Raw genomic sequence first — 5510 nt, forward strand, 5'->3', positions numbered from 1 at the left:
CAGATACAGAGATCTCCATATATGGGCATAAAATGGACGCAAATAGACAGATATCTCCATATATGGGCATATATGGGCATAAATTGGACCCAGGACTATATCTGCAGTGATCTCCATATATGGACATAAAATGGACGCCGACAGACAGACAGATACAGATATCTCCATATATGGGCATAAATGGACACAGGCAAACATATGGTCAAAATGGGTCCTATGACAACAGGTATAATGGGGTTTGCATTAAAGGGCGGGGCATTCATTCCCTATTTACATCGTTCCCGAGTTGGCCAGGTCGCCGACTAGGCTTCTAGTAATTATAATCCGCAAACACAGGTCCTTTGCCAACAAATGCCTAGATATCATCCTAAATATCAGGTAACCAGACGGAATATTGAAGGAAAGAAACTGCACAAACCGAATCCCGCGTACACGACATACAGTATAAGGAAAGTGTGGTTCACTCTGCCATTGCAAAGAAAGAAAGAAAGAAAAAGAAGAAAAAAAGTAAGAAAGACAATGAAAGACAGAAAGCAAAGGAAGAGAAAAGAAGCGTGGCAACGCTGAGAGAAGGTGGAGAGCATTTAGTTACAGTTACAGTTAAAGACTTCCCGCACATAAAGGTCAGGTGTCTGGTGCCCAGTGATTGGTCATAAGGGAAGACATAAAAGAATCTTATCACAGCAACAATTAAAGTAAAACATCCAAGATCATCGCACGCCTCCCAGTCTTCCCTGGGAGAACAATCAGGCTTGACTCTTTGACCGTGAGCTTATAAAAGGCTAATTTATACTTCACCGAATGACAGAAATGACGTGTTTCTAACTAGGGATGGACATCGGAATCGGCCAATATCAAAAATCGTCAGGTATGATATCAAACCGGCCGCATCGGTGACCGGCAGGTCACTGACATAAATACCGGTTTTATTTGCCGATTGTGTACACAAGATGCTCTGGTCCTGTGACTAAAGTAAACATTGGCAAGTAGCAGCCAGTCTACTTAGTGGCAGCCTACAGAATACAGATGGTGCTGATTACCTTTGCAATGTAAGGATATATTCCATAATCCTGTGTCAATGACGTCTCCAAAAAGAAGGGAAAAAAATGCACGCGGGTTAGGGTTAGGGTTGCTTTCCTCCTGCCTAGTCCAGACGGTCATATTAGACTGGATATTGTCTGTGATTTTGGATATTGTACTATTGTGATTGATTTGGCATTAGTGTTCTTCTAGCTTATTGGTACTCAAATTGAAGTATGTCTTGTAGGCCTACTTGGCATGAAAAAAGGGTATTGGAACAACCCTATTATCTAGTTCTTAGCTAAAGAAATCGGAAAAAAACAGTTTTGGCAGGTCAGACCTTCATAAAACCGGGGGATCGGTATCAGCCAAGAATTTTGCAATCGGTCCATCTCCATTCTAACCGAAGAAAAGTGTCACCAACAGTGACTTCCGTAGCTTACTGCCTCTCCCAAACACACCAATGTCCATTCCCCTGTCTGCCTCTCTCTTCCCCTGCAGAAATACACCTCTATGTCCTCCTCACAAAGAGGTCCTCCTCTGACCCATCGCCACTGTGCTCCCACCTCCGCTCAGAGCTGTGCGTTGGCATTTAAAGGGCTGGCGTGGCCTCCAGCGCCCTGGTGTCATGCCCTTAGGCCTTGGATGGCCTCTGCTCTCTCTCCGTCTGTCTGTCTGTCTGTCTGTCTGTCTGTCTGTCTGTCTGTCTCATCTCAACACACACACACACACACACACACACACACACACACACACACACACACACACACACACACACACACACACACACACACACACACACACACACACACACACACACACACACACACACACACACACACAGCTTCTATCTTTGTAAAAGTCATCTCTCTTTCTCTCTTCTCTCTCTCGTATCATGGGTGGGTCGAGATGACAGATTTCCTTATGTCATTTCATTCCTGTTCACTAAAAACTTTAGTTCCAATAACTTCTTCACCGTTCAGTGCTTCTGTGTCGCCCTCCTCAAGTTGTTCAGGCTAATGACCAAAGAGGAACGTCTCGCTTCGGCCAGTCAAAAATGTTACATTTTGCCACTGACGGACAGAACCTCTTATCACCAGGGTTTCCACACTGAGGAAACTGAAGGCCGAATCACATCGAACGAATCTCTCGCGAACGACCCTTCAGAAAAATTTTGATATACTGTATGTATTTTCTAAGCATAGCTATCGATAGATTCCGACAGGTTTAGAGAAGAAGATATGGTGTCTGGGTGGTATAAAGGCAAACAGTGGTGTAAAGTAACTAAGCACGTTAACTCAAGTACTGTACTTTAGTACAATTTTGAGTAACAATTAGGACTTTACTTGAGTATTTCCAATACTTTTACTTCTACTCCACTAGGCCTATATCACAGGCAAATATTGTACTTTTTACTCCACTAAAATTGTTTGAAAACTTTACTAGTTACTTGATTATTATTACAAAACATGCATTATCCACATCAGCCCTAAATAAATATCGGCCATTTGAAAATAGCCGATCAGATCTACGAGCTCATTGTGAGCTTGTAGATCTGCTATTTTCAAAAGATTGTAATACATTTGAAAACTTGAAAAAGGACATTCTGTATAATGAGCACTTTAAAGTTATACCATGTAACTTTTTTTATAAAACAAATCTTAAAATTGTCCTAACTGTTAAATCGCTAAAGTTTTAGAACACCCACTCCGTTATTTTCAGCTTCTGAAGCCTTCTCTTTATATGTTTTCTATGAGCCGTGAGGGGGGGAGAATTTCGCGGCAAAATTGCGTCATCATACACTACCGGCCAATCACAGCGAGGGTTATACACTGCCGGCCAATCACAGCGCATCTTGAAGTGGGGTCGCTATCACAATACGGCGGCCATATTTGTAGGCGCCCGTGTAACAGCATTTACTCGGCGAAGGAGTCAGTTTCTCCGGAATGCCTGAACGCACAGGAACCAGGGACCCCTCTAAAGATAGATCTCGGCGAGGTGGAGGCAGACGCGGGGGTGGTCCGCAGCGAAAAACGGCCGAAAGACGCGGACGCGACCGCGGTTTGCTATAGAGCTACTGACCTCTAGGTGAGCAACTTACACAGTATAGCTTTAAGTATTTTTGGTACTTTAAGTACATTTTAATGCCAATACTTTTGTACTTTTACTCAAGTAAATTGAATTCTGGACTTTAACTTGTAAGGGTGCCCTCACACCAAAATACCTAGAGTGGAATCAGCCAATGCATTTCAATGAGAATGGAGCGTTTTTTTTTTTTTTTTTTTTGGCCAGTAGAGGATTTCTGCAAAAAACACTCCATTCTCATTGAAAAGCATTGGTGGATTCCACTCTAGGTATTTTGGCGTGAAGGCACCCTAACAGAGAACTTCTATATGTGCAGTATTGATACTTTTAGTAAAACATTTGAGTACTTTCTCCCACCACTGGAGGTAAATCACCAGTGGTGTAAAAAGTACTCAAATCTTTTACTTAAGTAAAGGTATCTATACTGCAATATAGAAATACTCTATTGTAGAAGTAAGGAATTCAAAATGTACTTGAGTAAAAGTACAAAAGTATTGGCATCAATAAGTACTTAAAGTACAAAAAGTAGAAAGTACAAAAAGTTTGAAAACAGCAGATCTACAAGCTCACAACGCATTGTGAGCTTGTAGATCGGCTATTTTCAAATAGCCAAGGTATAAAATAGGGCTAAAGTGGTTTATGTATATCTTATAATATTATAATTTATATCTGCAAAGTAACTAGTAACTAAAGTTTCGAAATAAATGTGGTGTAAAAGTACAATATTTGGATCCCAGATAGTAATGGAGTAGAAGTAAAAGTATTGGAAATTGGAAATACTCAAGTAAAGTACAAATGCCTCCAAATTGTACTTAAGTACAGTACTTAAGCAAATGTACTTAGTTACTTTACACCACTGTAAATCACTCAGCCCCGCCAGCCGCCACCTCAGTCTCCAGGCAGCAGTGCTTGTGGCGATGTCCTTGGCTCTAGTCTGCACTGCTGGCTCTTACCGGTTGGTCCGGCTGTCTGTTCAGCATGGAGGGAGATCTAGGGGAGAAAGCGTGAACGCTATGCGCGCCTTGCTCTCCTGGTGAAATTCCTTGCTGTCAGGTGAAAAGAAGCGTCTGGTGACTCCGTGTGTATCAGAGAGAGACGTGTGGTTGTTTACACCCTCTCCCCGGGACAACAGTGGCAGTTGGCAGCAACAGGGACCAGAGTATACAGGGGTGAACTGGCAATGACTAACTTGTGTTAAAACTCAAAGGACAAAGAGTTGTTGCCTTGTCATTGTCCTCACGTATCTGGGAGTATGGAGGTACCGTTCACACAGGTATGCGAACGTACATATATGAAACTGGTATGTGTCTGTGTATTCTCTCTCGTCGTCCTCAGACGAGCTTCAATCGTTCCGTCTCCAATCATTCCGGCACACAGTACATACGTATAGATGATGCATTCTTTGCCTTTGTCTGTGTTTTTCTTGTATTGTAATTGTGTTTTTATCGCTCGTTTAATGTTTTTTTGTGGGGACAGCGGATGAAAATTTGCATTCTTGCTAAAACCTGGTGTATTAACACTGCATTGTAGTGTACCAAATACATGAGGACTTCAAACGTCGTAGGAAAGTTTTTCCATACACTGACGAATTATCAGACAATGACAAGAATGTTTAGTCCTAGAATTAGGGCTAAAATGCTATAAAATGTTGTACACAGCAGCACTTTTCTAATCGTCATACCACTCTCAAGTGCTTTACAAATGTATGCTTCCCATTCACACACCGAAGTCAGAGGCAACCATGAACCATGCAAGGGAGCGACCCGCTCTACGGGAGCAGTTAGGGGTTCATTGGGTTCCTCCACAACACTCTGATATGCTGCCGGCCAGGGCTGGAACCGGTGGGAACCTTACAGTTCCCAGATGGCCACTGCATGGAACTACCTCCTGAGCCACTGCTGCCCTGGCATGGAATAAAACATTTTACCTATTTTTACCAATTTAGGACGGGAACCCCTGTTTGTAACTACAGTATACCTTTCAAGATGGGAACCCCTTTTGGGGTTCTTGTTGCTATGTACAGTATAAAGCTAACATATCGTTCACTGTCAGGCAGAAACCTCGTAACTCCAAGTTTCAAATTAGCTTTTTTTCCTGTTAAGTATGGTAAAGCCCTGCTTCATCATACAAGACTGTCGCACAAAACTATTGAAAATAGCAGATCTACATGCACACAACGCCTCTTGTCGCACAAAAACTAGTGAAAATAGCAGATCTACAAGCACACAAGTTCACAACGCCTCGCGGTGTGAGGCGTTGTGTGCTTGTAGATTGGCTATTTTCACTATTTTAAATCATTTTTAAAAAGACAAATACAAAACGAACCGTTTTGGACATACAAGGTTTCCACCCGACAACAGCAATATATATTTGTTTTGATATACATTTTGAATACGTTTTTCAGA

This window comes from Nannobrachium achirus (genome assembly GCF_963921795.1).
Source record: "Nannobrachium achirus genome assembly, chromosome: 8".
In the NCBI taxonomy this organism is placed as follows: domain Eukaryota; kingdom Metazoa; phylum Chordata; class Actinopteri; order Myctophiformes; family Myctophidae; genus Nannobrachium; species Nannobrachium achirus.